Source organism: Coptis chinensis, chromosome 7 (genome assembly GCF_015680905.1).
Source record: "Coptis chinensis isolate HL-2020 chromosome 7, ASM1568090v1, whole genome shotgun sequence".
NCBI classification, from domain to species: Eukaryota; Viridiplantae; Streptophyta; class Magnoliopsida; order Ranunculales; family Ranunculaceae; genus Coptis; species Coptis chinensis.
The window spans coordinates 59,797,850-59,810,720 of record NC_141462.1 but is presented as its reverse complement, the minus strand read 5'-3'; the positions used below and the strand labels follow the sequence as shown (position 1 = coordinate 59,810,720).

The following is a 12,871-nucleotide window of genomic DNA, read 5'->3' as shown; positions in this document are numbered from 1 at the left end:
TTCTACCAAATCATAGTGATAGAAATCCTCTCGTCGATACCACAGTCCGTTCAATGTCTCTTAAACATCTGCGTCATAAAATGGCGCTAAACCGCGAGAGCAAAAGCGTTTTTTCGTAGAATTCTCGTCGTAAGCGCCATTGAAGTTTGGACTGATTTGGGGTTTGTAGATGGTGGTGGATCGCGAGTTTGATGAAAACTAACTAAACACAACGGTGGTGGTTATGGTAGGTATGATGGCAGGTTTGAAAAACTTGGATTGGTGTGCGTTTTCTTGGTGGAAACGGTTGGAGGTTGTGTTGGTGTTTCACAATGGGGTTGGGTGGTCTTTCTATTTTGATGTATTCTATTTTTTATTTTATTTTTATTTTTTTTTTATTTGGGTTGCTAGGGTTTGAATTTAAAAGTGTGTCAAGCGGTTAGAGAAGATGAAGTCGCGATTTGTTTTTGGAAAGGTAAGCGGGCGTAGAGAGGTGAGTTGAAGTTCGCCCAAGCCCAATTTGATTTTTTCGACTTTCGTCGATTTTTAGCGCAACTTCAAACTAAATTTCCCGCTTGGTTATCAGTCCGATTTTTGCGAATGAGATATGGAAATGATCAGGAGAGAATTTCCAATCCAATGGTCCATACAACATTCGATTCCAACCATGGGTGACGTATGAGAGGGTGGAAGGACGCCTCGAAGTGCGTGTGTGACGTAAGTTATGCGAACGAATGAACACTAAATTAGATGACGTCAAACCCAATGAACTATACTAATGGACCTAAGCAACGGAAAAGGAAGTTTCGAGCAATCCGGATGCAAGGATCGACTGCCCACCCCCAAACAAATTTTTAAACACAAAATTTGTTTACAACGTGGGTCGTTTAAAGTCAGATTCCCAAGACTTGTTGGATTGCTATGTCTATGATTTTTAAGAATTTTAATTTTATTTTTATTTGTTAAGAAACACGAAAAACAATAAATACATAATTCACTCCATAGAGGAACATGACTCAAAAATCGAGAAAACATGCGAAAGTGGAAAACGTGAATTATGTGAACTGTGGACTTAGGATCCGGTGCTTACAGCCACACACTCCATAAGGAGGGCCCGGTTACCTGAATGGTGCACTTACCATTAAATGGAAGTGAAAGGAAGTACACCAATGACAAGGGTCATTCCTCATATATAGGGTCCTGTAAAAGGACTTCCTCTATATCAAGGGGACGAAGTTCGTGAAAATGTTTTAACCGTTGACCGTTAACTTGAAAGGTACTCGTTGTCCTTGGGATTTACCAAGGTAATTGCCCGTAAGGGGTGACTTGATAACGAGAAAAGGACCGGACCAACGGGTTTTAGTTTCCACAGGAAAATATGTAGGCGGGAGTTGTAAAGCAAAACCTTTTGTCCGACCACAAACTCTTTGGCGCAAAGATATGCTTATCATGAACACGCTTTCATGTTAGCTTTATAATCCTTCGAGATCGTAAGAATCGCCACGGATTTCTTCAAGCTCATTTAATTGTAACTTGCGTTTGACACCCGCCTCATCAATATTGTAGTTAAGGCTTTTATAGCCCACGAGCCGCGGTGCTCTAATTCAATGGGCAAATGACATGGTTTCCCAAATACAAGTCTAAAGGGAGACATACCTATAGGGGTTTTGAAAGCAGTTCTATATGCCCATAAGGCATCCGATAGACGCTTTGACTAGTCTTTCCTATCAGGGTTTACTGTTGTTTCTAAAATCTTTTTGATTTCCCTATTAGAAACTTCTACTTGTCCGCTAGTTTGTGGATGATAAGGAGTTGCTACTTTGTGTGTAACTCCATACTTTTTCACTAGGGATGCAACAACTCTGTTGCAAAAATGTGTTCCCCCATCACTAATGATGGCTTTAGGAATGCCAAACCTACAGAAAATGTATTCTTTAATAAAAAAGACCACGGTCTTATGGTCATTGCTACGGCAAGCTAGGGCCTCTATCCATTTAGACACGTAGTCCACGGCAACTAGAATATAAATATAACCGTGGGAAACAGGGAAAGGGCCCATGCAATCAATACCCCAAACATCAAAAATTTCTACTATCAAGATTGGATTTAATGGCATCATATTACGCCGTGGATTAAGCCCAAGTTGTTGGCAAAATCGAATACACATCTTGCAATGCACTTGGGCATCCTTAAAAGGGTAGGCCAATAAAATCCACATTGAAGAACTTTAGCGGCTGTTTTCATTCCGCTAAAGTGGCCACCACACTCTTTGTCATGGCGAACGAAAGAACTTCATTATATTCCCAATCGGGAATGCAACGACGAATAATCTGATCCGCACAATACTTAAAAGGTAGGGCTCATCCCAAATAGTATAACTTGACTCGGCCAAGAACTTCTACGTTCATTTCTTGTCCAATTATAAGGCATAACATCAGCCGCTAAATAATAGTTTACGATGTCCGCATACCATGGTGATGAAAAAATAGCATCTGGATGCTCATCGGGAAAAGAGTCCGGTATGGACTCGAATCACTACTATCGTCATTTGTAAGTCTAGATAAGTGGTCGGCAACTACGTTTTCGACCCTCTTTTTTGTCCTTTATTTCTAATGTGAACTCTTGCGGAGAAGAAATCCATCGGATTAATCTCGCTTAGCATCCTTCTTTGCAAGAAGGTACCTAAAGGCTGCATGGTCCATGTAAACTAAAGTTTTAGAACCAACCAAATAAGGAATGAAAACTTATCTAAAGCGTAAATGACAGCTAAGAATTCTTTTTCAGTAGTTGAATAATTCCGTTGAGCATCGTTTAATGTTTTACTAGCATAATAAATAACAGTGGACTTATTATCTAGTTTTACGTCCCAAAGACAAAGACCAACCTGCATAGTCACTAGCATCACACATGAGTTTGAAAGGTTTAGACCAATCTGAGGCTGTATAATAGGTGCAGTGGTTAGGGGCTTTTTTTAAGGTTTCAAAAGCCTGTTTTTCGATTAAAATTAAAATCAAAGATTGCATCCTTCAAAAGCAGATTAGTTAAAGGCCTAGCTATTTTCGAAAAATCTTTAATGAAACGCCTATAAAACCCCTCGCGATGGCCTAGAAAGGCTCTAATCTCACCGGACAGTCCGTGGTTTAGGTAAATTCGCTATCTTATCTAGTTTGGCTTTATCTACTTGATGCCATCACTAGATACAATATGACCTAGTACTATGCCCTTTTTGACCATGAAATGACATTTTTCCCAATTTAAAAGCGAGGCTCTTTTCTTCACACCGTGTCAAGACCTTAGACACGGAGTTAGACAAACATTCTGTAAAAGAGTCTCCATAGATAGAAAATCATCCATGAACACTTCCATAAAGTGCTCTACCATGTCACTAAATATATGAAGCATACATCATTTGGAAGGTACGGGGGCATTACAAAGGCCAAAAGGCATTCGTTTATAGGCATATGTTCGAAGGGACATGTGAAGGTTATCTTTTCTTGGTCATCAATATCAATAATAATCTGAAAATAGCCAGAGTAGCCATCCGAGAAAACAATAAAAGGCATGACCCGACTAGACGTTCTAGCATCCGATCTATAAATGGTAAGGGAAAGTGATCCTTTCGTGTCATAGCATTTAAACGCGTCAGTAATCAATACAGATTCTCCATTTCATAGGACCTTGAGTGACAACATAGTCACCCTTCCCGTTACGCACCATGGTAACTCCCGATTTCTTAGGAACTACATGAATGGGACTTACCCATTCGCTATTGGAGATTGGGTATATAATACCGCGACGAGTAATCATAAAACTTCTTCCCTAACCACCTTTTCATGGCGGGGTTCAAGCGGCCGCGGCGAGGTTCATGAGAAGTCTTCGCGTTATCCTCCAAATGGATCACGATGAGTGCAAACATTAGGGTCAATTCCTTAATATCGGCTAGGGACCAACCAATCGCGGACCGATGTTCCCTAATCACCCTTATTAAACATGTCTCTTCATCCTTAGTTAATAGAGAAGATATAATTATGGGGTGACTACCATCCGGATCAAGTTGAATATATTTTAATTCGGGGAAGAGGTTTAAAACAGGTGCGGACCAATGTCCATTGATGTTTCATAAGTGTCCTTATCTTGAGTAATGAAGACTTGCTTAGGTAGCAAGTCTTATTAATCGATATATGGAGCAACCGGCGGGTCTACAATTGGTGTGGACTCGGGATGGTGTTGACTTCCTCTAAGTAGGAGTCATTTACAAAATCGAAGGTCCAAAAGAAAGGAATTTGTACATATTGTTTTCGAGAAACGTGTTGTTAAAATAATCTTGAGCTAAACTCTCGATCATGCTAACCTCCCCATCTACGATCGAATCACGTAACTGTTTCATCATTTTAAAAACATTTACCTCGGCGGACCGATGGCCAAAAGATAAGGACATCTTTCCATCGCGACAATTTATAAAGCGCATTGGCGGTTGCCAAGAAGGGCGCCCTAAAATGATCGGTCAGAGTCATTAGCGACTTACGTATCGAGGATAACAAAATCAGCGGGATAGTAGAAATCCTGAACCTTAACAAACACGTTTTCCACTACACCTTTAGGATACTTAATTGACCTGTCCGCTAATTGCAACGTTATTTTTGTAGGTTGCATTTCCTGTAAACCTATTTGTTTATACAAGTAATCACGGGAGTAAGTTAACACGCCCCGAGGTCTAATAAAGGCGTAGTCGTGTGGGAATCTCCTAAGGTGCATTTTACATGGGGATCTACCGAGGGTCCTTGTACTTAATAATTCCATTATTTTCGGATAAAGTTGGGAACTGCTTCAGTTAAAAAGCGTCTTTAGGTATATTGGTCTTACGCCTAGTAGTGCACAACTCTTTAAGAAACTTAAGCGTGGTTAGGTAGCTTTTTAATAGCTTCGAAAAAGGAAGGTTTATCGTTAGATTCTTGAAAACGTTCCTAATTTCCTCAAAGTTTGTATCCCCTGGTTAGCATGGCTAATTTTTTGAGGAACGGTGGTTTTAAGCTCTATATTTAGTGTATGGCTCGACTTGAAGTGTAACCTTGGCTTTCTGTTTCTTAGGTTGTGGTTTAACCGGGACCTCTACAATGGTAGGTTCTTGGTTTCTATTTCGCATCTAGTTCGATATCCGGTGTAGGAGTCTTGATGGGGTAACTATAGGCATAGCTACTTTGTTATCAACCACTCTTCCGAGGAGGAGTGGTGATGGCATTTAGGTCACCTACGATTGTAGTTTCCGTTACTAGAATTACCGTTTACCTCAAAGGCTGTTCTTGCTGTTTTAGGGTTTGGTATTGCTTGTCCCCGAAACACGCCTTTTGGTTGGGCTTTTCGCTTGGGCTAACTGTTGTATGCCCCGATTTATGGATTGTAAAATCTGTTGGTTTGATTGAGTCATTGTCCGGAAAAGTTGTTAGGTAACTTGTATAAAGGCATCGATCTGATCCGGTTGTGTAGGTGTAGTAGTCCGCGGGTGGTGTGATGGAACTATCTCTCGTTGATTATTTATGGGTGGGTTGTGATAGTTATTATTATTAACCGAACGATACCTCTATTGGTATTATAATTATTATAATTATTCTGACCTTGTGCTTGACCTTGTCGGTGGTTTAAGCTTGGTTGTTATAATTATTATAATTCCCTTGACCTTGTCCTTGTCCTTGTCTAGGTGGAGCTTGGTTATAATTGTTTGCTTGCCTAACATTTTGATTATTGTACCACGGAGGTGTTACTTGTTGATTATTTCTCCAACCTGAAGTTGGGATGTTGTCTCTCAAAGGCGGAATAGGATAGTTATTAATAGAGTAAACATTATCTTGTTATGGTGGTTGTTGTTCATAAGCTAGAGGACAATAATCGTCGTGGTGCTCTGGACTCAAACAGAAATTACATGGGTTGGAGTTTACATTCATGGCGGGGGATAGGCTTTTGTTGAGCGAGAAATAGCCTCTACTTTTTAGTTAGAGATTCGATTAGATTTTTAAGTTCGGATCGGTTTTCTTCTCAAACATCCGGTGGCCTTTACTTGAAGAAGAAGAACTAGCTAGGCGGGGATATCATCACTACCCCCAATTATTATTCCGTTTAGTTTGGTCTTCTAAAATTTGTAAGCCTCAGGGGCTCCTTTACTTAGGAAACTACCCCCATTCATTATGTCAAGGACTTCTTTATGGTGGTGTAGAAGACCTTTGAAAAAGGCACGAACTAACGTGTCTTTAGCTAAGTTATGATGTGGAGACTCTATAAGGAGATCGATGAAACGATTCCATGCCTCAGAAAATGATTCATGAGGATTCTGTCGGAAAAAATGAATCTTTGAAAGCATCTCATCCGTCTTTAGGGGTGGGTAAAATGTTCCATAAACAAATTGAACAAGTTTAGCCCACGAGTCCACAGAATTAGGCGCTTGGGCAGTTAACCAAGACGCCGCCTTATCAGCTAGGGTGAAAGGGAATACCCTCAGTTTAATTTGCTCCGCACCAACCGTAGGATGGTGGAATGTCGTAAGGAATTGTTCAATCCTACGCATGTGCTGATAAGGTTTTTCATGGTCTAACCCATGAAAAACGGGTAACAAATTAAATATGTTTGGGGATTCAAAAATCCCCAATCGGTCTCTAGAGAGCGATGCACGATTTAGGGCTATCGCTCAAGGCTTTGTAAAAAGTCGGAGAGAGGAGTCTCTTTTTCTTGACCATTATGTCGGTATGGTGTGTGTGATAGTAGTTAGAGGTGTAAAATGGGTTGTGTACTAGATAGACTTGTTTGTTGCCGTGTAATTACGTTTGTTGTTTTGTTCGACCGGACCTTAATCTCATGCAAGACTAAGTTGAGCTTAACTAAACATGCAACACTCCAAACAATTACGATATACTAGTAGAAAACCTCTAACCGGAAATCACGAGGTATGGAAGAAAGGAATACCGATAAGCGTCCTTGCTTCGCTTATGAATAGCGTCTTGTGTAATGCGCGTGTTGATTAATATATAAAGAGATTAGAACACTGAAAAATATGAAAGATCAAAGTTTGAATCAAAGCGTGGAAATCCGGAAATTTTAACACCGGTCGCTCGCGTAGAAGCGGCCTTCGGCTCTCAGTAATTTTCAGTTCTACGGTGTTTTTTGAGGGGTCGCTCCAAATGGGGCGGTCATGCTCGATGGGAAGTCGAGTTCAGTGTTTTTGAGCTGGTCGCTTTGGTATAAGCGCTGCCGGGGGTAAAACAAAATTCCAAGAACTTAGCGGTCGGTCGCTCTCCTTGAAGCGCTTTATTATTTTTTTCGAATTTGTCACGCTGAAATAGGGAACCACAGTATGAAACAAACAAGGGTGGGTGGGTTTAATGGGACTTAAAAATGACTACTTCTACTATGAAAACAATGCTAAAGTGTAACTAAGATGGCAGCGGCGCCATTTGATAATGATAAAATGAGTAGTTTACCTACGAAATGAACTATGAATTCAAAACGTAAGTAAACTAAACTGAACTTTTACGAGTCTATTATCAAAGATTCTACTCTCGATGCGAATTGCACTAAGTGGAGTAGGAACTTCGTTCCACTCCTAGTTCTCTAGCACGGATTGTTCTCTAAGTCTAAGAAATCTCTCTTAAGTCAATGAGAGCTTTACGAAATGTTATGCTAACAAGACGCATTATTTTAAATAACTAGATATAATAAATAACAAGATAAAATATAACTAAGATAATCTACGAAGCTACGGAAATACGATTGTTTGACTATAGATAAAGAAATAGAGGGGAATTAAATCCACCTCGACTCCAACTTAATAACCTAGTATAGATTATCGTATCTCGATTCTTACGTTTTAACGGCAAGAATTTTCGAGTCTAATCCCTAGTGTTCATGGCATTCCTACCGGATACTAACTAGCATGTGAGGTCGTCCACCCATTCTCATGGCGAAACACGACCTTCTAGAGTGGAATAGATTCTACTACCAAATTCTATACTAACCACTAAGTTTTCATCAAGGCTTCATCAACCCCTCGAATGGAGGTTTAGCCTTGAGTCATCAAACCAACATTTCCCATTGAATCTAAACTAAACATAATGTAAGAAATTGAGATTTACTTAGTTAACAATAATGAATCTAATTTAATGGCTGGAATGGAATAATAACAAGAATTTAATTTAGATCTAGAATGGAAATGACAAAATTCGAAATTGACAACTAACTATTTTATTAATCTAATCAATCAAGAACAATCATTCAAAGATTTAATCTAAAACAGGAATTGAAATGGAACTAAAACTTAATCTTATTAATAAAACTAGATCTAGAATTCTATATATTAATTTAGGTCTAACTAGCTACCATTAACAAAGAGCTAAGCTTTTGTTTTTATACATCCAGATCTAAAAATCGTGCATGGGCTTGGAGCCATGTTTTGGGCCAGAGAATCAGGCCCAAAACCCAATTCTTTCGGTCCAAAAAGGCCTATTCAGCTGCAGTTCGCTTCAACAGACTTTTCGTCCACTTCTGCTCCTCTGATTGGGTCAAGGCTTGGACCATTGGAAAGCTCTTTCCGAGCCGGTCGTTTTGACGTAAGGTAGGCCCAATTCCGAGGTCTGAGTCCAAAGATATGGCATTCGGAAGTTCTGCTGACTGTTGCTCCTTTATCTCACTAAAGTGGCAATGATTCGCACATAATGGACTTTGAAGCCTGAAATGCATAAAAACACGTAATCAGTATTAACTCTTACTTATTATTCACATAATTGGTCTAACAGTATGATTATTAAGGGGTTAAAACTACAGTTTTGGGCTCTTATCACCAAGTAACCATCAAGAAAGCAGTAGTAAGCTTGTCCAGCTAAGCTTTCTAACATCTGATCGATGAATGGCAATGGAGAATGGTCTTTCCTTGATGCGCTATTCAGCTTCCTGTAATCGATACAAACTCTCCATCCAGTCTGAATCCTGGTTGGAATCAACTCATTGTTCTCGTTCTCGATCACTGTGGTTCCGAACTTCTTCAGCACAACTTGAACTGGACTAACCCATTGACTATCAGAAATAGGGTAGATAATGCTGGCGTCAAGGAGTTTGACGACCTCTTCTCGAACTATTTCCTTCATCTTTGGATTAAGCCTCCTCTGTGGTTGCTTAGAAGTCTTGGAATCCTCTTCCAAATGGATCCTATGTTGAACTATCATAGGGCTGATCCCCTTAATATCGTCAATTGTCCAACCTATAGCTGACTTGTGTTCCTTTAAAAGTGTTACTAACCTGGATTCCTGCTCCTCAGTCAAATCTGGTGCAATGACTACTGGGTAGGTTCCCAAATCTCCCAAGAAAACATACTTGAGTGTAGACGGCAAAGGCTTCAATTCTAGCTTAGGCGGCTCCTTCTTAAGCTCTTTAGATGGTCTATCAGGCATAGGCGATTCAAACTTTTCTCTGAACTTGCTATCATCCATGATAGGTGATGAATCCAAAATCGCATTGATTGCCTCGACACTAAGTTCCTCACAGTCTGAGTCTGTCAGAGCTTTCAACAACTCATCAGCAGGATATGAATGAGTCAGATAATCCTGTGCTAACACTTCAATCATGCATACCACGTTCACAGCACACACCTCCTGTGGTTGCTGTAACATATGGAAAACATTGGTCTCGACTTTCATATTACCAAAGGATAACGTCATATTACCGTTTCGACAGTTGATGAGTGCATTTGCAGTGGCCAAGAATGGTCTTCCTAGAATGATTGGCATCTGCCTACTAGATGTAGGTTCTGTGTCTAGTACTATGAAATCAACCGGATAATAGAAATCTTCGATCTTGACTATGACGTCTTCAATGAGTCCTCTAGGTATCTTCACTAATCTATCTGCCAACTGTAAAGTAACATCAGTCGATTTAAGATCCTTCAAGCCTAACTTCTCGTAGACAAAATATGGTAGAAGATTCACACTGGCACCCAAATCTAATAAAGCTTGCTCCTCCAAAGAATCTCCAATTGTGCATGTAATAGTTGGACTTCTAGGATCTTTTAGTTTCACAACCGCCAGATTCTGTAGGTACGATGAACATCTTTGAGCGATAAAAGCTTCTTTCAGAATGTTGGTCTTCTTCTTCACTAGATCTTTCACGAACTTGGCATACGAGGGAACTTGCTTGATGGCGGTCATAAATGGGATTTTAATATGCAAATTCTGAAATACATCGCAAATCTCCTTGTACTGGTCATCCTTCCTGGTATTCACTAGTTTCGAAGGAAATGATGCTGGCGGATTCTTCAATATCGGTTCTCTCCTTTCGGCTTCGGTTGCTAGTAGTCCATTGTTGTGTTTCTTCAGCTAAATTCTCGAGAAAGTTGTAGGCTTCCTCTCCATCCAACGATGTAAACTTACCTTGATGCATTGACTGTATCATCTGCTTGTTCATAGTAGAAAGTCCTCAAAAGAAAAAATGAGCCAGTGTGCTCTTATCATAACCATGATGTGGACATGAGACTAGCAGATTATTGAATTTCTCCCAACTTTGATGATATTCTTCAGTCACCTTCCCTTTGAAATTGCTGATGGCTTGCTGCATGGCATCTGTCTTCTAGGGTGGGTAGAACTTGTTCATAAACTTTGTTCTCAACTTCTCCCAGTTATTGATTGAATTGATCGGTTGTGCAGTTAACCATTCGGATGCTTTACCTTCGAGTGAGAGTGGAAAAAGAATTAACTTGATACTCTTGATAAGAGCCCAAAACTGTAGTTTTAACCCCTTAACAATCATACTTTTAGACCAATTATGTGAGTAATAAATAAGAGTTAACACTGATTACGTGTTTTTATGCATTTCAGGCAGTAAAGTCCATTATGTGCAGAAATATGCCACTTTAGCGAGATAAAGGAGCAAAGTTCGGTTGCTAAGGAGTTCTATGATTAAAGGCCAATTTTCAAGAAGACAAAGCCTCTGTAAAGCCCGGTCAAAATATGAAAAGTCAAACTCCACGCGGGCAGAAACAGTGTACAAAGTCAACAGAACTTCCGAAGACCATATCTTTGGACTCAAACCTCGGAATTGGGCCTACCTTATGTCAAAACGACCGGCTCGGAAAGAGCTTTCCAATGGTCTAAGTTTTGACCCAATCAGAGGAGTATAAGTAGACGAAAAGTCTATTGAAGACAAATCTAGCTGAAGAGCCCTTTGGACTAAAATAATTGGGTTTTGGGCCCGATTTTCCGGCCCAAAACATGGATCCAAGCCCATGCACGATTTTTGGATCTGAAGCATATAAAAACAAAAGCTTAGCTCTTTGTTAATGGTAGCTAATTAGACTTAAACTATAGATAATTCTAGATCTAGTTTTAGTTGTTTTTAATTAAGTTAGTTTTAATTCAATTCTTGTCTTAGATTAAACTCTTAAATCATCGTTCTTCATCATTAGATAAATAAAATAGTAGATTCTTGTTCATTTCGATTTTTTCTCATTTACAATTATTTAGATCTAAATTCCTTTATTACTTGTTATTCATTTCCTAGTTATTACCTAAGATTTCAATTAATGTTTAGACAAATTGCATAAAGATAGAATTTTTTTATGATGTCTAGTTTTAATTCAATGAGAAATGATAGTTGTATGAATCAAGGCTAAACCTCCATTAGAGGGGTTGAAGAAGCCTTGATGAAGCTTGATCTTTGTTAAACTTAGAAATCGTCGTGATAATTATTCCACTCTAGAAACTATTAATTCACCATGAGAATGGGTTTAATCGCTCACATGCTAGTTATGAATTGGTAGAAATGTCATGTATAATTAGGGATTAGAATTACTATTTTGATATGTGAAGCATTCAATTTGGATCACGACGAGTCTTTATTAGTAGGATTAAGTAGAGTTAAGGTGGATTTAATTCCCTTTAATTCTTTATCTAGATTCAAACCCTTAGCATTCTCTTATTTCGTTATTCGTAACTTGTTAATTGAATTCACCTCGTAGTATAGAATTCCCCTCGTAAATCTCTCACTAGACTTATGATTGATTAGTTGACACGAAACCATCACATGCTAAAGAAATAAGAGTGGAACGAACTTCCTACTTCACTATATCTTAATTTGATTGAGAGTAGAAAACTTTGATAAATTAGATATACAAAAATAGTTCTAGTTTTACTAGCGTTTAGAGTTCTCGCAGGCTTTAGTCATTGGTAAAACTAATCTTTTTACGGTTATCAAATGGCGCCGCTGCCATCTTAGTTCCCTTTAGCATTGGTTTCATAGTATAATTAGTCATTTTTAAGTTCCATTAAACCCACCCACCCTTGTTTGATTCATACTGTGGTTGTCCGTTTCAGCATTGAAAAGTTCCTCGAAAAATTACACGGAGCGCACCTGCACCCAAACGCTTGGAACCCTGAGCGCGACCTGCGCCCAAACCGAGCGCGACCCGCACTCATACGCTGTAACTTGAACTTACACGGAGCACACCTGCGCCCTCTGCTGAAATTGTCCGATTTCCCCAGGTTTGTTTCAAACTTTCCATTTCTTCAAGTTTTCAGTGTTCTAACTTGTTATACACACTAATCACGCGTAAACAAGATGCTATTCGTAAGCGAAGCAAGGAGGCATTCAGGTACTCTTTTCTTCCACACCTCTCATCTCCAGTTAGAGGTTTATACTAGTATATCAAGATTGTTTGGAGTGTTGTCATGTTTAGACTTAGACTTGCATGAGATTAAGGTCTGGCCGGAGAAAAACACCGAACGTAATTAACCGTCAACGTCAACAAACACGTCTATCTAGTATACCAATCACTACACCTCTAGCTACTATTCCACACACCACACCTGACATAATGGCTGAAGAAAGAGAGACTCCTCTCTTCGACTTTTACAAAGCCTTGAGC

General features: G+C 39.4%; 1 non-coding gene across 1 annotated transcript; it reads left to right on the top strand.

Annotated features, from left to right (window-relative positions):
• The first annotated feature begins 6,227 nt into the window (after positions 1–6,227).
• Positions 6,228–6,331, top strand: LOC147488191 (small nucleolar RNA R71). The gene has a single exon (XR_015203353.1). It is a non-coding gene; the product is annotated as a small nucleolar RNA R71 (small nucleolar RNA).
• The last annotated feature ends 6,540 nt before the right edge of the window (positions 6,332–12,871 follow it).